Source organism: Cinclus cinclus, chromosome 14, assembly GCF_963662255.1.
Source record: "Cinclus cinclus chromosome 14, bCinCin1.1, whole genome shotgun sequence".
Classification (NCBI taxonomy): domain Eukaryota; kingdom Metazoa; phylum Chordata; class Aves; order Passeriformes; family Cinclidae; genus Cinclus; species Cinclus cinclus.
The window spans coordinates 6,677,758-6,697,151 of NC_085059.1; positions in this window are offsets into that span (position 1 = coordinate 6,677,758).

The window sequence follows — 19,394 nt, forward strand, 5'->3', positions numbered from 1 at the left end:
TTTCTCGGTGTTAAATGCCACAGCGTTGTCTCGACCGCGGGAGCCAATTCGTACACCGAGGAGAGCGATTTCTGTTTTTCTCCAGTTTGCCCGAAGCAGGAGCTGATAACACGCGAAAGGCTGGCTCACCGACGAGCAAACCTTTCCGCTCTTCATGCATTGCAGCGAAGGCATCAGCACTCGCTGATTACGAAGCCCGTAACTTCTCTTTCCGTGAGCTCCAGCCGCTGTTGGCTGTTGTGTCTCGTTTCTCCTGCTGCTCCGCCAGCTCTCTCTCCTGAGGGGCTGCTGCCCCAGCCAAGCCTTTCCTTCATTTCTGTGCAGCTCCGCCGTCCAAGCCGAAGGCAAGCTCCGTGCTTGTAGCACAGCTGTCACTGACCTTCTGTTTTTCTCCCTAGCTTGCTCTGTTCATCCTCACTTTCGTACCACACAGGATTCCCAAGGAGGGATTTTATAGGATTTTATAGTGCTGAAGTGTCCGCCATTGGAAGATTCCTAAGGCAATGAAGGTCTGAGTGATACCACAAAGAAAACCCAAATCCATCAGCAAGAGTGTTTCACCATGGCTGTTTGGGAATCCAAGCACAAGTGTCTACGTACTTTTTTTTTTTAACCTCAAAAGAAAACCTTAGCAGTTTTTCCCTTTAAAGCAGTGATTATATTTTTAGTATGCTCTGCAAGATTAATATATTTTTTAACTTACTATTCTGTTTGATGTGACACACTTGCAAAAGCCACTGCACATAAACATGTGATAGCAAATTCTGCCTTTAGTGAATTATCAAGTAATGCAAGGTTAAATTCAAGCAACAGGCTGTAAGTAGATGCAAGGATAATAATCCTATTTGGAGCAACTGGGACAGAAATAGATGTCCCAAGAAAAAAAGGGGCTTGGAAAACAAGCAGAGTTTAAAATTTGACAGAGGGAGCCAATAAAACACTACTAGTATCAAAATTATGCTACTTCTACTTTCCTGTCAAAGTAGGAGTCTAACTTTTATCAATAGATATGGGATTAAAAGTTAAATACAGAATAGTCTAGACAGGCAAGAATACCAAGTTGATTAAAACAGGGACAGGAAACGAGACAATCCTGTTCTAATCCTGATTCTGCTGTGTTCACTGTGTGATTAACCAAATACCCACAGCTAAACCCCCTTGTTTTAAAATAAGGATAACAGTGACTTAATTAACAAATCCGTAGAACTCCCCTGACAGTGAGTACATCCTGGGAAAAAATAAAATTCATTGTAAATGCTAAGTATTAATGTGATTACTTCACCCTACTAGCCTGCTAAATTATAAAAGAGTTAGAACAGCTGCTGCTTCCCCTCTTTGGTCCCACAGTTATCTATGATAGCTGATGTTTAATACATGAAATAATTTAGCACACTCCAGAATATTTTCTTCAGCTTAGAATTTCCATTTATGCTTTAAATCAGAGTTAGGAACTTAGATGCAAAGTAACTAATTCATTATTTTAAAAAATCCATTATCTTCAGAGCTGTTCTCTTCCCCTTGCTGAAATGGCAGCGACCAGGGCAGTTTTACAGATCATATCTACAGCTTGCGAGTAGGAAACACAGGCCCGGGTTGCTAACTAGCTGTTAGCAATTTGGGAGGCAGAGTGACCGTCTGGCCGGAATGCTGCTGGACCATTCCCTGGTGTCACAGTGTCTAATTCTGATACTCACCAGCGTTCCGCAGCTCTGGAGCTGGATTTCAGTTGAGGAGGCTGTAAGAGGAACACAGAATGAATGACAAGGTCGTTGTGTCCATTGATTGTGGTACAGACGGCTTTGTGGAAACAAATATTTTTGTCCCACTTATCTGTGAGAGGACTGTCACTTTTCATGTCCCTTTTCAGCTTAGGTTATATTTAGTCCCTAGCTCGCTACTGTAACCATAAATTTACAGTTGGGCACTTTCCTCCTGCTTCTGACCTCAACAACAACCACCACTGTCCTTTAGAGATTCTACAAGTCCAGCAGCTACTCAAGTATCAATGTTTCCTAAGTGGAGTTTGTATACTTTTGTTTACTGACAGTTTGTATCAGCACACTTAATTAAATCTGTGCACTGATGACCCTGTATAAAATGGAAATCCATGTTTTGTGAGTCTTATCTACCAGCAGGCAAGAATTCCACATAAGTAAGGGATTAATTGCAGCAAGTAAATGTGTTGGTAGGGTTTTTTGTTTGTTTGTTTGTTTGTTTTCCTTCTGAGGAGGCTTGTTGCTTTTATCTGCAGAAAAACCAATAAATTAAAAAACCCCTCTTGGTCTTTCCCTGCTAATTGCTCAGGGTAACATATGAGCTGACAAATGTTTTACTAACCTTGCCTGAGATGCCAAATGCTCCACCGAGCAAGGAAGTTCCAGAAGTCTGGTGAGAAGTGCTGATTACTGCCCCTGCTTTGGCACAGCTGACCCGGGCTCCACCACAATAAAAACTTACTGGAGCATTAGAGCGTGGTTTGTTTGTTTGTTTCTTTTTGCAACTCCTTGCTCTTCCTTATTTAACATTTAAAGCTGCACAACTTAAACCCATGTTGTTTGCTAATGCAGCTTCATAAAAGCCCAGGTTCAACTCTATCCAGATTTTTCAGCAGGTAAATATGAAAATGTTCTGCTTTTTTGTGATGGGAAACTTTCACCTTCCATTAAATGGAAGCCAGAATATCGATATGTTTCCATTTTTTACTGTGAATACCAAGAGCAGTAATACCAATACCTGAGTTGTTCTGCGAGGAACTCGAGTAGCTCAGTAATTACAGCAACAGATTGAGGGCCAGTGACTGTTTCTAAGCCTCTCTAAACTATTACACAGTGACCTCATCCAAATCACTCCATCTCACTATTTCTGTCATCTTAGCAACACACGTCTTAGCATTTTTCTTACCAGTCTGACCTTAAACAGCCTTCTGTGGCCACATGTGATCACTGCAAAATCTATCAAGTACGTGTGAGAGTTACAAACACAAACTCTCAGGTTTGTTACTCCCTTACGAAACCTCCCCGTTAGTTTCAGTTAGATTGGTCACGTTTTTTCTGCTTGTTTGAATGGGACAGGAGCCTCACAATGAGCTTCCTGGATTTATGTAATCGAGGAACCCAGTTATGAAAATGTACTTGCTTCACTGTGCAATATATCCTTTAAAAAAGGGTAAAATTTGATGCATCTTTAATATTTTCCAAATACCAGTGGTTAAAGTCACAATTGCAAGATGTTGCTAAAAACAACAAAATAACAATGCAAGTTTTATGGTAACCTCATGGAGCTGATTTTTTTGTTGGTTTATGTCTGGTAACTCAAGGGATGAGTCAATCCCAGAATAAGTCTGACACTCAACAGAACCCGGAGTGTAGGGTGATCCAAAGTCACTTTAAGTTTTCTTTTATCAGTATCTCAGAAAGCCACTTGAACTTCACACCCAGCATAAATGCAGATATCCAATATTACCACACTGGTGGATCAGAACCCCCACTTCTCTTTTCCTGTTGAGTTTACTTACTTAGCACAAGTTTACATTCAACTTGTTGCACTGATATGTAGCAAAATTATAGCGTTTAAATGCCGCTCTCCTCTTTGGCAACAGCAGTAAATGAATACTTAAAAGCCACATTTCTGATATAAAAATATTTATATAGGCACCAACATCAACACTTGTAATTGCACAACCATGAACTAACCCAAAAAGTTACCATTCTCTGCAAGTCCTTTTAAATTATTGTAGCTAATATGCGGGTTATTGATACGCCCTCTAATATCAGAGCCCTCTAACGCAGTCGATGATACACCCGGCGTTCCTTTGGCCGCAGATTTTTATTCCCTTTTTATTCCCTTTTTATTCCCTTTTTATTCCCGGGAATGCCGAGCCGCTGCCGGGGCTTCCGCGGTCTCCAGCCCCACCTGGCGGCCGTCCCGCGCCACCGCCGTCAAATATTAACGGGAAAAACTCTCTCATCAGCTAACAAAGCTTCCTTTGGAGCAAAGGTAGGGCTCAAAGTAATTGTCATGGCTGAAATTCCACCCCTCCCTCACCCGCTAAACAGTTGGACAAAGGGATTGCCTTTGATTTTAATTGAATTAGATTTCATCCAGATCATCAGCTACATTTTGGATGATAACTTTAGCGCTGTCACCGTGAATTTTGAATCAAACTGAGTAAAAAGTTTAATCAGTACTACCAGCTGGAGGTGATTATCTAGTTCACCACCAATAGCTTTCACCTGGAGCTCATTTCAGGCCTCCTATAAAAGAGCCTGACTTCCCCTATAAATGTGATAGCTTAGGTGAGTTGTGTTGGTGCCCGTGAAAAAGCAAGGTAGGGGTTTTGTTTGTTTGTTAATTATTAATTATTTCTTGTTGAAATGTGAAGCATTTTTATTTTTTTGTGTCAAATAAGTTAATCTCTAGGCTCTTTTTTTTGGTTTAGCTTTTCTCACGAAGCATTTTAAAAGGTGGGATGGTATGGCTGTATTGGAGTTCTCATAAATCTCCAGTCCATTGATTTTTTTTTTTACCTATCAAGTAGTTTTGAAAATGGTTAGTGCTATGTATCTCTGATGCTTACAACAATGAAGAAGAATTCAAACCAAAAGTTGAAATATAGTAAGTTGAAACAGCTGTAATTCATTGCAAAAACATTCAGTGGCTTAAAAAGCATATTTCACTTTTGAGGTTAGCTTTTACTAGAAGATGCTGCTATGAAACGTTCAAGCTAAGGTTGTTATAAGTTGTCTGTGTATTATGTTGTTTGTAATACTGGATTTATTTATAATGGGCACTGTGTTCATAGCTTAATTTAGAGCCTCTGGAAACAGTGTTATATAGAAATGCATGAAAAATTATCAGTCATGTTTTCATAGACTGGGTCTGTTGCTCTACAGAAATTAAAAGACTAAACTTAAACTGTAGAATGCTTAGCTGCTATTGGGTTTCTGAAGCATTATTTTGTTGTTAAGTGTATTAATCATAAGTTGTAATAAGAGAGTAATGAATTGAATTGGAGTAATTTAGCTTTGTTTCTGTTCCAGGATTTCAATTTTTAAGACTGCTTTTAACAATTTTTTTTTTTTTAAATTTATCTTATCATAACTCTTAATTGTACTTTTCACCCCAAAACCTGTCTTACTCCATTTCCCTTAAAGGGTGGGCTCAAACTCTTTATTAGCTACACCTAGGGGATGCTTTCTTATTCTTGAGGGAATTTGCCTGATCGTGTTTGAGTCTAAGCAGTTCTGCTCTGACTGTAGAGCTGTTTAACATGTCACAAGACCACTTCAGTCAGGTAGAAATTGATGCTGTAGAAGTTAACCAAATTAACAGTAGCTCTTCTCTGATTCTATAAAGTAATAGAGGCAGAGTTTCATGGTTTTGAGGGAGTCTTCAGTCCTGTAGGCACCACTTTTATCTTCAGCTGCCTGCTTCCCTGCCAGTCTCCAACTGTATCTTCATCCACAGCAGTTGTCAGTCTCATGCTGGGACTGCTGGGCCCAAATGACCTGTCCTGTTAAGTCTCATCATAAAGCAGGTAGACTTTTCCAAAACTTCTAGAAAATGTTTGTAAAAACCCAAATAACTCCCAGCCTTTTTGTGGTGGTTTGGACTTTTTTTCTTTAGTGTATTTGTTTTCCCTTGCTTTTTGCTGTACTTGCTTTTGAATGCAAAATGGAAAATAAAAGCAATGAAGTGAACATGATTGAGTAAAATGGGGCAACCAGAGAGATGAAACAGAAGGGTCTAATCATTTAAATATGTTCTTTGTTCTATTTGCTTAGCCTGGTAAAATATTCTGACATTGAGAATCCCAGTTTCATTTTCTATGTAATTACACTAATTCATAGCTTTACTGGCAGATCAACAGCTTAGAGCCTAGTTTTAATTCTAAACACAATTGGCTTTTCTTTTGCTGTTAAGTATTTATGCTGTATGTCAAAATATAAAACTATTTCATCTCAAGTGCAAGATCTCACAAAATGCCCCAGTGAAGATGGCCTTGGGACCATATTTACTGTTTTGTGTCCATGGTTTTAGTACTTAATAATATAATTGATCTGTTTCCACAGAAAAATTGTGCTATTGAATGGCCTAAAATGTGTGCTCCAAAAAGCTTCCCAGCCCGCAGACCTTACTGTGGCATTTGGTGTGAAGCAGTGCATCCAGCTTTGCAAAGTCTTGCTTTAGCCAAACTTAGCCTGGATAATCTACTCAGACTTAGGAGGTGGATTCACCTGAGGCTTTTAGATTTCAAAGTACCTCTTGAGCAAACCATTATTGCTCTATACCAATCCTGCTAAAATACCAAGTTGCACACATATTCTTGTTTAGGTCTAAACTTGGGCAATGTTAACTAAAAAAATGCTAGTGTGAATTTGAGCAAATTCTCATAGATGATCTCAGCAGTAGTGGCTTGTAGATATTTATTTAAACTAAATGAGGTATATGAATGGTTCTGAGCACTAAAACACTCTTCTTAGGAGCAATATTTTAAGGATTGACTCATAATTGGGAGAGCAGCAAAATAATTGTACTGTTTAGCACTCAGAGCCAAATTTTGGACTGAGTCTGCCCCATTTTAAAATGGCTTAAGATAATTTGCTGGGGTGCTACTTTCTGCTAATTAGTTCAGTATGAAGGGAAGCAGCACTTCTTGTTACATTCTCGTTAAGGTGAAAGAGTAGTTCAGACATAAATGGGTTCAATTAAAAAATGAAGTGTGAGTGTAGTGATTTACCTGGGTTCTTCTATACCCATAAATTATGGTGTACTCTGGGTATCTGGACAATAATGCTATCAAAAGGTAAATTTCCTTATGCTTTTATAGGTTTTGAAACATCTGCTTATTGCCTTTGTTATGTTTTCATCATGGGTAGTACCAAATGAAAAAAAACCCACATATTTCTGTGTTTTGAAACTATTTGTTAAACTTTTTGATAGTCTTGGTAAACCCTAAATGTGGTAATAGTGGTGACAGGCACTGCAGCCTTTCTCACATGGTCAAAACAGGGCACTGAAAGTGCCTTTTCAGGGGTAACTAAGCAGCACAGTGAAAAACTTTTGACTATTTGATCTTTAGCACCAATTAGTATTCCCATACTAAATGTGCATCTAAGCCATGAACTACAAATTAGGATGCTTATGCATGTCTTCATTAAATAACTGTTTATTCACGATCGTAGAAATGAGAGCACTGTTAACTTCTGTTAGCCATTTGAGGTCAAATGCTCTTTATTTTAATTGTTAACAGATTCTTTTCACACTGATTATATCAAAGAATAGTAATATTAAAATTACAATGAGCCTCTTTTTTATCCTGTGGTACACAGAATGTCTTTGTAGTCTCAGGATCTGTTTTAAATTGTGTGTTTTGATTTGAGCAGCTGGGATCTGGGTTTGGTTTAAATTATCATGTTTAGATGAGTAATAGGACTTTAGAAATACTTTTGAAAATGGCAATTTTAAAACACAATACTGATTTAAGTAACGAACCATGGGATGACACTTTTTCTCCAAGTGAAAAGGTCAGATTTTCTTTGGTACTGTGATAAATGTTGGCAATTACTGGTCTTGACTTCTTGTAGACATGGCTTCTTATTAGAAGGGATTATGGATTAAGGTGAACCCCAAAGTCTTTTGACTGGAAAAATAGCAGAGACCTGTTTTACGGTCTGATGTGTCCCATGCAGGTACTTAGGAAATGAGGGAATAGGAGAGAGAGGGACAGGTTCCTGCAGGAAGGAAGACTGCGGGCTGAGCTGGGCATTGCCTGTCCCCATTTCTTAGGAGTAGTTAGGATACGAGTTCTACTGGACTTCAGTGTCTTATCAAAGCTTTTATTTTACCATTAGCATGGATTTTTATATCTGCTGTTGATGAGGTTTGTACTCATGATGTTTGCAGTTGTAGCCCCTTCTAACACCTTGGTATTTGTTGCATTTGGGGACCTATTTAAATTGGCTGATTTTATAGCAGGTTTGTGCTTTCCTTTAGACTTTATTGTATTGTATTTTATTACTCAGGGTTGAGTGGTGTAAGGCAGTTCTGCTTCTGTAGTTCTGTGCTACTCAGTTTTCAGTAGCTTCAGAGACATTCTTGTAATAAACTTCCACAGAGACTGCTAATGTGAATGAAGTTAAATTGTTTCTTTTCAAAGAGATGTGTGTAAAAAAAATAAAACAATCCTGTTAGTTCACACAAAGAATTGCCAGCTGAAGTCTTATTGCAGTTTAAATGCTGCTGAACCTGAGGAAATAATGAAGAGACATTGAATGTGCCATTTTCTGCTGCACAGTGCATCATGTATCCAGGGAGGTGAGACAGGTGTGCTTTCCCCAAATAACTGAAGTTCAGTGTGGTTTGGACCTCAAATTGAAGGCTGTTTGCCCTTTGAGCTATGAAAATGTTCCCCCTCCCCGCTATGAAAATATGGCAAGGTGGGTCAGAACTGGCACTGTTTCTTTTCTTGTATCAGTTTAACTGTATATTGAATTTTAGTCAGCTTTGACTAGGGCTGCAACTGAAGGGCTTGGCAGTTGTGTTGGCTCTTTGCTGTTCCTGCCTGGTTGCCCCTTCAGCAATATTAGTGAGAGATTTCTGTAGCTCCTCAGTGACTTAATTTACCACTAACCATGGTTAGCTTTAATCATGATACAGGGTGATGTTCTGTGTGACAGTTCCTTGCTGATTGAATGACTGATGATGATGAAGTTAATGGTTTTTTTTTTTTTTCTCCATCACATCTTTCTAAGCTTTACTTCACTGCTGTATCATTTCCCACAAGTCATTTAATCAAATCTGAATGGCAGTACAGGGCAGATCGTGTTTTTTCACAGTGAATAATTATATACCACATAAAGCTATTAGAAACTTTTCCTTTGGATTTTATATTCCAATGATGTTTTAAGTGGATCCAGGCTTCAACAATAGCAGCTCAGAGGTTTTGAGTGTTATGTAAACATTTTGTGAGCTGAATAATGCATTGTTTTGTGCTAGGTTTCACATGTGTAATTGGACAGTAGTTTATCTTTGGTTTTTTTTCCAGAATATGCTCACAGACTCATCTGATCTTTCTGATCTGCCTTGGAGTTGCAAGAATATATGAAAAAGAGGAGAGAGAAGAAAGGAAGTGTGTCTTGTACAACAAAAACAATGGCTGCTTTTTACTGTTATTTTACCAAGTATTGGATGGTAAAGCTGGCTTTCACAGGAAGTAAAGCCTTTCTGTTGCCTTGAGGTCTGTCCAGTGATGTAAAGTATTATTTTTTTAGTAGCAGAATTAATGAAAAGGCAAGGTTATCAAAATTGATGTAAAGCTTTAATCTTTATAGACAGTAAGCTGGGCCTTTAGTATCCATGTCTTGTGAACTTTAACTGCAGCTGATTTTTTTGGTTTGTTTTTTTTTTAAGATATTTGCTTGATCCTAAAGTTTTGTTTCATGAAGTATCATAGCCTTGTGACAGAAGTTAGACTGAAGCTGGTTTTATCTTGAATTACCATGAGGGCTCTTCCTAAAAGCTATTTTTATATAAAAAGTAGTGGGTACTTCTGATATCTGAATTTATTGGTGTGTAAGGGTGCTTCCAAGAGGTACATTTAGAAAATACTTATTTACATCAGGCAGGGGCAACTGCTGAAATTAGGAATTGAAATCTTCATTGCTTCCTTTGGGTTTCTGTGGCAGTGAATGTTGTGCTGTGCACTGGCTTTGGAAGCAAGAACTAATTAAACCCTGATGTAAAAGAAGAGACATCAATTGCCAGGTTTAGGGGAAGAGGTGATTCATTTGGCTGCTGGAAGCTGCTCATCAGAAAACTCCCATCACTTCTGGGGGGGAAAAGTGTGCAAGTCCTGTAATTAATTACAGCAGACACTCATTAGGTAATGTCTTTGAGGCTGCTTTTTACACACTTAGCAAATTTTAACATTAAGATTTTAACTCTTGAGAGATGATTCTGTACAGTTGGCAAGATAAATTTGCTTAAGCAATTCACTCTCTAGACATTGTCACCTTGGAGCATTGCAATCCCTTATCCAGTTGGATGCTATTCCCATTTTAGCTTTGACTATAAGATTTTCAAAACCAGTATTTGAGAACTAAAGTCCTTTTGAAGCTCTATGCAATTCCTATCTGAATCTCTGCTCTGCTGCTCCAGTTTACTATTTGAACCGTGTTAATACTCAGTATCTGCAAGAAATTTGAGCCCTGAAGGAACAGACACTCCTTAAAAGTTCTTTATACTTAAATTTCTAACAGAAAAATTCAGTCTAGGAGTTTATTTATCACTTGAGATGCTTTTGCACTAGACTGAGTTTTATCTCTCTGCCATTGCCATAATTCTGGAAGATGGACAGCCTAATCTGAGCTTTCTGAATAGAACCATATCACTATATATCATCAATATGAATGTTAAATGATTCTTTTGTCTGGTCCTTACTATTGATTCAGTGTATTCTTATGGTTTCAAGGTTTTCTACTGCTGCTAATTAGCTGGATGATTAATGAAAAGCATAATGAAGCTTATATTCAGAAATTTTTCAGCACAGAATATGAAACTCACAAAAGAAAATCTATGGACATTGTATTGTGTATGCAAAGTTAGCAAAGGTTTTAGCTCTAGTTCAGTGTATTAGAAACCTGAACTAGAAAAATTTCTCAGAGCTGGCTTGAACTGTGGGAGACTGATGCCTCTGGAAACACAGTGATCAGATTTCAGCTCTGCTGAGAGCTGCTTTGTTTCCTAGAGTGAGAGAATAGGATGGATCTACACTTCCACTGGAATACTTTTATGAAGTTGGTATTGGGTTTATTATTCTCATTTCTGTCCTCCTGCATTACACAAGTACAGTGCACTACCTACCACAAGAATAAGATTGTCTCACCTTTTGGGTAGGACTTAGGCCCTACCTTAAGTTTAGCAGCTGCCCTAATCTTGGGTCACTTATATAAAGTAATTATTTTCATTTTTAATTTCTAGCAGAAAGAGTTTTGGCAGCTGCTTCTCCGTTTGAGGAAGCAAGCCCAAATGAAGGCTTTTCCTTAGGCAAACTTTGAATGTGCTGGGCGGAGCAGGAAGACTCGTCCCCTGAGTCAGTTATTTACCACAAGCTTTCCTTTATTGGAGAGCACTTGTGCTGACTCCTTATACACCTTTGTAGTGATAGCTACTTATTCCTGCTTTTCCTTCAGGGGAGTAGAATGAAATGTGCCTAAGTTTTAGGCAGAAAACTGGCAAAAGTTGATGCAATTAATGCTCCTTCCAACAGAATATGAATTAAAATGAATTGGAGCAGATTGGGTTTAATCTCCTTGGCTGGCATCTTCAAACAAATGAAGTGTTTGAGATACTTACATGTTGAGCACCTGCCTCTCCTCAGGACTCCTGAAGTTCTCAGCTTTAGTACAGTCACATCCTGATGGAAGTTGGCTGCCAGTTTCTTGTTTGCTGGTGGTTTTTTAAAAATTTTTTTAGCCCATCATGGGCAGCTAATATCCAGCACAGAATTTGTGTTGTCTCTTAGAACTACCTCCTTCTGTCTCTGCATGTAGTCATCTTGCTTCTGGATTTGCAGGTCAGTAAAGCAAGTTAAAAAGTGCAAAACAGAAAGCGGCTGATGGATTTTAGCTTCATTAAAAACATGGTTTTGCTCATGGGGATAGAAGAGCAAAAGAACCTCAAAGGTATTTAATATAGCAGACTGCTTAAGGAAAGGCATTCAGATTATGAGCAATTAAATTACAGTGCAGAATGGATGAGAGGAGAACTTGTATTTAAGTTACCATTCATCATTTGGTATACTTTTTTTTAGCTACAGACACGTCAGTCTCTGAAACAGTTCCCCAAAGATAGCTCTTTGGAATAATTATGGTATACTTAATTTTGTAGGTATTTGGGATATGACTTGGAATGAGCAAAATGCATGTATGGGTCTGGATCAACTTTAAGCTGGGAAATACTGTGTTAACACTGAGTACAGAGCCTGTATTGGCAAACCTGCTTGTTGATGCTTTTAGTAGCTTGTTGCTGTGGACTTTCCTTCCAGCATGTTGTGTTACCATAAGTTAATGGGTAGCTGTGGTTATGCACAGGCTGAAGATCTCCTCAGGAATGTTGTTGGAGTCCTGCATGATGTTTATATTTACTCAGTTCTGAAGTATTGGGGATTAGTTTATGCTTTGACAGTCTGTTCACTCCACTTTTCAGCAGTACTGAAAGTAATTGAAAGTAATACTTAAGGTGGGAAATGAAATTTTTACTTTTCAAGTGCTGTAAAATTAAGGATTCTGAATGGAAGCTGTCCCAGTCCCAGACTGTCCCAGTCTGTTTGAAGGGTTCACTTGGTACCAGTGATGTTTTCAGTGACTTTCACAGTGAAGTGCATGGGTTTGCAGTCAACATGGAAATAGTCACCAATTGAAGCAGCAGCTCAGCTGTCTTCTGCCTGGGATTGTTTGTTTATTCTACAGAAAGGGATTTGGCTCTAGTAACTAACATGGAAATAAAGCACTTGTGGAAATGGATATTTTGATCAAGCATTGACATTCCTCCTTAACAAAAACCAGACTTATTTTTCAATATCAAAAATGCAAACAGGGCTGAAGAAACCATATTAAATATTCAATGGCTTTGTGCTGCAGGTGTTTTTTTGTTTGTTGTTATTCTTCCACTTGAGGTATATTTTTGTCAAAAATCTGTGTGCACTGTGGTTTTCCTTACTTATATAGCTTAGTGTGAAAAACAGCAGTTAAATCCTGAATTAAATATTATGAGATCCCATTCCACGGAATACCTATTTTCTTACCACTAAATAGATGAATTGCATTAAAATATTGTGCTGTGGCACCTTTTCATTTTCTCAGCAAATGAATAAAACTGAAATGGAACTGCTCAGAAAGGTCCTTTCCTTTCAATTGCATGCTGTGAACAGAAATTATAGCTGTCCATCAAATATGACCTTGGTGACATGTCATGGAGATGGCTCTTGATGCTGAAATTTCATTAAGACCTCATGTGTTGGCAACAGGCTTGGGGAGCTCATTAGGTTGCTTTATTAGGTCAATAGGTTGCTTGAGATTGACTGAATTAATGCATTTATTAGGAAATCAGGAATCTTTGGTTGTAATTGCAGAGTACTTTTGCTGTATGTTAGTCAGTGAAGTTACATTATCAGACAAGGAGTTGATGAAACTCAGGTCAGTTCACACATTTTATCTTGTCCACTGTTGGTTTGCACTGATCTTTGTGCTGCTGTAAAGGAACCAGTTTAAGGATGAGTTAGGAAGATCCAGGCAAGTTCAACTACGAGTGGTCTCATTGCACACACTCTAGGGGATTAAAAAGAAACAAGAGACCTGCTGTGGTAAAATTCTAAACTTTTTTTCCAATCTACCAGCAAGTCGTGCTCCACCACACTGCAGGAGTACTAGAGAGGGGTGAAGAAGAAATCAGTATTTTTTATGGACTCTCTCTAGTGGGCAGTACTGAGGGATTAACCAATCCCCAAAGGCTTAATTTTATCTCTGTCTACAGAACAACAGAGGTGAGTTTGTTCTTGGGGTGGGAGCACAAATGCTGTCAGGTTTTTCTGTTGTCCTCACAGATTTGGGCATTTGGATATTCCTCGTGCAACAATAATCCATGTGCAACTTTCAGTGTTTCTCTGAGCTGCTGGACAGTGAAGTACTGGCCCCAAGGACAAAGTTGGCTTTCTTTGAAGGCCTAGTAAAGCCATGTTAAGCTTGTTAGCTCAGACTTTTGTTAATATTTTTTGCTTTTGTCTGGAAGCTAATCTAGGAATAGGGAAGTGAGAGGAAAATATTTGGGCCTAGTGCAGTTGTGGGTGGACATATGATTTACACCTTAGCTGCTGTTGAAGTGTTTCCAGGCAAACACTACTTTTAACACATCTCTTTTTGCCATAAAATCACCTTTGGATGCAAAGCTTTACAGCTTGGAAGGAGTTCTTGTCTGCCTTCAGCAATAAAGTGTGGTGTTTTTACTGAAAGGCAGGAACTGAACATGGCATTTCATTGCTTGGACTTTTCAGCTGTTTTACTGAATTTTCAGTATCTTCTGAAGACATATTCAAATATTAATGGTAGTTGGGTTTTGGGTGTTTTGCTATTGCCAACAAGAGGCCAAGAGCCTGTGAGATGTTTGGCATTGGTAAGCCTATCCCACCTAAACAGTGCTAGCTGAATTTCCATCTCCGGGCAAATAATCCTGAATGATAGGCAGTAATTGCTGCCTAACTACGGCATTTCAGAATGTTTAGTCACAGTTAGCGTTTCTTTGGCATCTGTTGATTTTTCTGACCATAAACCAAGTGGGAAGAGAGAGCATATCCTGGGTCATTCTGGAGCATTTTCTGTGAAAGTCATGTCTCAGACATGTTTGACTAACACCTATCATGTGGGAGTATGAGAGAGCTGAAGTTCAGTCACAAGGGAAGACAAATATAACTGGCAGAAAGTCATGTTTTGCATTATCCATGATATGATTTCTCCTTGATCCCATGAACTCTTGCAGTTTCCAAATACTATGTAATTAGAAAGCATGTGGACATCCATGTGGTGTAATGGAGAAATATGTTTAGAAGAATAAATCCCTACTAGCTAGTTTTTTAGCTGGTGCTTTGAAATTCTCTAATTGGATTATTAGCAGATGGTGCCATTTCTATTGTTTTGCCTTGCAGCAGTCCTTTCTCAAAAAGGAAGAAAAAAGTACTTTAATTCTAATTAGAGTACTGTTTCATCTGGAAAATGTTGCCTTTAGTAATCTGCCTCACAGCTATTGTCAAATAGTGGTAGATAAGGATTTCAGTGATTTGCAGATCTTTCCTGGGGAATATGGATTATAACTTGTTTCTAGTGAAAAGCTCTCTGGTACTTACATTGAGAAATAATGCCACTCCAACATTTGTGCTGAAGGCCTTTTGACTGATTTCTTTTGAAGCTGAAATGTAGCTTAATTTTGATATTTTTTTTTTTCCTTGTATCTACTTCACTAACAACTGACAATACTCTTTCATTTAGGAAATCAGCTGCTTGCCATATTCAGGCAGCAAATAGCTCGAACTATTTCTGTTGTAAGTTCTGTGGAGGTAAAACATTCTGCTTGTAACTAATTAATCTTCCTGAATGCTATACAGCTCATCATTTGTTGTTTGGACATACATAATTAATCTTAGCAACTAGAGCATGAATTTGCAACAAGATTTGGGATATATCCTCAAACTGAGATCATGATTTTTATTATGATGGGAGCAAACAAGCAGAAGTTTAGTCTCGAATCAGAAACTTAATTCACACATTATTTAAAGTTATTTACTGATCAATTTCTATTTACTTTGCCCTATAAGGCTTGATTTAATTTTTTGTGTGTAATAAGTCCATTTTGACTATCAATATATAGGCTCTAAGATTGCTGATAAAGACAGGTAAGTTTATCTGTAAATTTAAGGATCAAATTTCTCCTGTGTTCAGAAAAGCTTTTGTTGTAGAATGCTGCATTTATGAAAAGCTTCAATAAAGTTTCCTCAGGGAAGCAGGAGGCTCCTGTAACTAAGATTTACAAGAGTAGAGACATGTACAATTGCCACTAAAGCAACACATGAAGAGCAAATATTCCCAGAATCCTGAACTGAAAACCTAAATTTTCTAAATGTCAAGGTTAATTGCAGTAAAAGTTGCTGAACTGTCTGTTAGTGTACCTGGATGGGACCTTTGGGGTCCTGACAGCATTTAATGTTTTCTGTCTGTCCTTACTAAACCCTAGCAGGACTTAGATGTGTTGTTTGGCTCTGCCAGTATTGATGCCTGAGAAGGTTGTGGTAACTCCTCCTGGCAGTTGAAAAATATCTTTGAAAACAAATGCAGCTTTTAAACAGTTCTGCCAGAGCTGTTGCTTAGAAATTACAGCTTTTTGTGTTAATCATTTGTCCTGTTTTGGTTATATTTCCTCACTGCTTTGGCCACCAAAACTGCTAGAAGTGATACTTGCACAAATTTGTTGTTCCCATCGAAGCACTTGTAATGATTGTGACATGGATGCAGCATAAAGTAGTTATTGAATATTGCACACTTAATCAGATGCACATAGAACCTCATGCAGTGTTTGCAATTTCTGTACTGGATAGGGAAGCCACATCTCTTTTCCAATCCCTTTTATAGATGCATTTTGCAATGAAAAAGGCAACATTGCAAATTGGGGTTGTTTACTGGAGAAATATCTGTGATGAAGCTGGAGAGGAAGAGTTCTATTAAAGTTAGCCTTGATAGAAATATATCAAGCAGCCTTCCATTTGTGGTGGTATTGACCAGTAATCTTGTCCAGGCTTTGTTACAGCTTTCTAACCTCTGTGTCTGGGAATAGTCTCAAAAGGAAATATAATGGTTCCTTTTCCATTAATGGCTCTCGGGTGGGCTGTGAACTCTGGAGTTTGTGTTAGTGATTAAATGGTCCTCACTACCTATACACTGATTTTTACTGTGGAAAGGCACTGCTGTCATGTACAAAAAAACTTGGCTGTTTGGCCCCCGTGAGATCCTTGGGTACATCATGGATGCAGAACCAGTGGGTTCCAGGGCCTGACCTCTACAGTGCTCCTGAGTACAGAGTCACTGGCAGCAAAATAGGGTTCTGAATGGTCAGTGAAATGCCATGTGAATTTACCTAAACAAAGCACCTGGACTTGAGCTGGAAACCAAAGATTTAGGGTTTTGTTGTTGTATGTTTGTGAGTTTTTACTGTTTGGAATTAAGAGTTACTTCAGCTTTGTTATCATCTGCTCCTTTCTGAACGTTACATTTATATTTCTGTTTTGGACAGCTGTAGTAGTGACTTCATTGCTGCAGCACGTGTTTATGGGAATTATCAGGCTTGAAATGTATTATGAGGGTTTTGTGCCTTGGGTCAGTGTCTGGTTTTTCAGGACGTGTGCTGGGCTCTCTGGGGTGATTCTGCTTGAAGCTGCAAGGCTGGCTGTTTGGTTTGGATACTGATTATTTGGAATGTTCTGTTTTAATGGCTTAAGCAAGCAAAGCAAAAGGAAGTCTCAAACTTGTGTTGAATTTGTCTGTATGAACTGAAGTTGCTCAGTGTTTTATCCAGCCGGATCTAAAGAAGAGCCCTCACAAAAGCCAAATTGCACCAGTAGGCATTGCATTGAGTGCCACTCCAGCACTCTGTGCTTAAATATCAAAACTGGTACACGTTGCCATCCAATTTGAGGGACTTTTTTGCAGTTCCTGAGAATGTATTCTAGACAAGAGAAGTATCCTAAACACATACAGAACACAGTCTGAGTTTTCTTTCAGGAGATTGTAAACACTTGTCATAAGAACTTGATGGCTGAAGCCCCAAAGAGAAAAGCAGCCTCTTTTAGGTGGATCCCTGGGATAAGTGGTGGAAGGAAGGGATGTGAATATCCCCTGGGAAGAAAGGATAAGAATGGAAAAGGGCAGGCTCACAGCTTAGGTAATTCACGTGTGCTCCCTCATGCATGAGGAAGGGGCTGGGACTCAAGCAGTTGTCTGTGCAGAACAAAAAGGAATCTGAGAATTATAAACAGGAATTTTTTTGCATGTTTGTCCTGATATTTTCCTTTCTGATGATATGCTGTTTTAGTAAATCAATAAACCTATCAATTGCCATGAAGGAAATGAGTTAGCTCAGAATCCTGTATCATCTATCAGCTTTCTCTCACTTCAAGAGGGAGATTTCACAGATGTCTGATAGCTGGAAACACTTAAAATTTGACCCTGTTGTTGTCAAATTCAGCCTGTAGTTTTCTTGGGCAATAATACTTTTGTAATGATAATGCTATTAGAATGTTAGTAAGTCCTAAGTCTTGCATTACTTCTGGAAGTTTGACTGTTACTGATAGAAGAGAACCTCTTTTTATAACCTGATTCTTCTACTAAGGTTGTGTGTTTCAATAAATAGCTAAATTTGGTTAATTGACATCTCCTCCAAGTTAGGGTGAATGGCTTGCCAGGGTGTCTGTGGCAGACCTTAGCTAATGTCTTAGTCACTTTTTGTTACTGGAATAAAACTTTCAAGTGTTGATTTTTCTTCTTTATTGGTGGTTTGAAATTTCTGAGTTCAAACAAAATTGTTGATCCTTTGTAGATGCTGAAGTAAAATTCTCCCAGCATTGTTCCACTGACTGTGGTAGTGTCTGTTTCAGGACCAGCTTCATTTCCTGGACTAGAGCAAGCTTACCTAAATCAGAAGATCATTACCCAGGCCCTGCTACTGCTACACAAGGCAGGCAAACAGAGCACAATGATGCCATAAGTTATTCTGCATAGTGGTTCCTGTAGCACTTAGATTCATGCGACTCTGTAGTCTACAATCATTAAGCACTTTTTCTCAGGATATAGCAATCCAGATTTTTACCCAAGAGAACTGGTTGTCTGTTCTTGGCAGTTCACCACATTGTTTCCAGTATAATTTTGAGTCTGATGCAGATCTGGTATTGATCTTAAAGGGTTGAAATCTTTTCACATAGGAGCTTTCAAACATTTGAATCCTTAATGGGGTGAGTTCTTTTCAAGCAGTCCAAACTCCAAGAGCTGACAAGTGAATCACAAAGTGCAATTTCTAAGACAAAGAAAGATAAAGATATGGATGTGTGCCTGAATGAAAATTCTGCTGAGAGCTTATCTTCTGCCTTCACCTCTATGAAATTGTGCCAGAAACTTGAACAATGAAGGCTTTTCTTCCAGCAGTGAAGTCATGGTCCTGTCCTGCAGCAAAAAATCACCTCTTCCAGGTTTTGAAAGCAATGCTCAGTAGTCTTGTTACTGAAGAGCTGGCATGGCAAAATTAAGGTGTAAGACCTGATCAAGCAGTTTGAACTAAGTCAAAATGTTCAGCTCCATCTGTAGCTGGCTCATGTACAAGCATTGTGGTCATGGAGAAGGGCTTAGAGCAGACAAATGGGAATAAATGTAACACCTGTGTTGCTTATCCCTGTTCCCCTGGGATATTTGTGTGGGATAGCAAAGCAGTAGCTGTGTTTTTAAGGAATTCTTGATATGCATTCCTGTTGTTTAAGTAATTAGCAGTGGTCCACCACCAAATAGCACTGTTTGACCCTCATTCTGTGCTTCCATGCTGAATTTCACAACTGGATCCTTTCACTGAGGTGTGAAATTAGAGGGGAATGTCATAGTAACCAGTAACTCGGGTGTTGTGCTGCTCTGGTATTTAACAAGCTGTATTTGCCAGCTTCCCAAATCAAACAGTTAGAGCACCTGTAACTGTTGCCAGAAATGCTAAACATCTTCTCAAGTTCTGCTTTTCTGTTTTTCAGAGTGTGGCCTTGCTTTCTGATCAGTTTTTTAATATCATCAACTCCCTTGGGACTGGAGCAATTGTTGTGT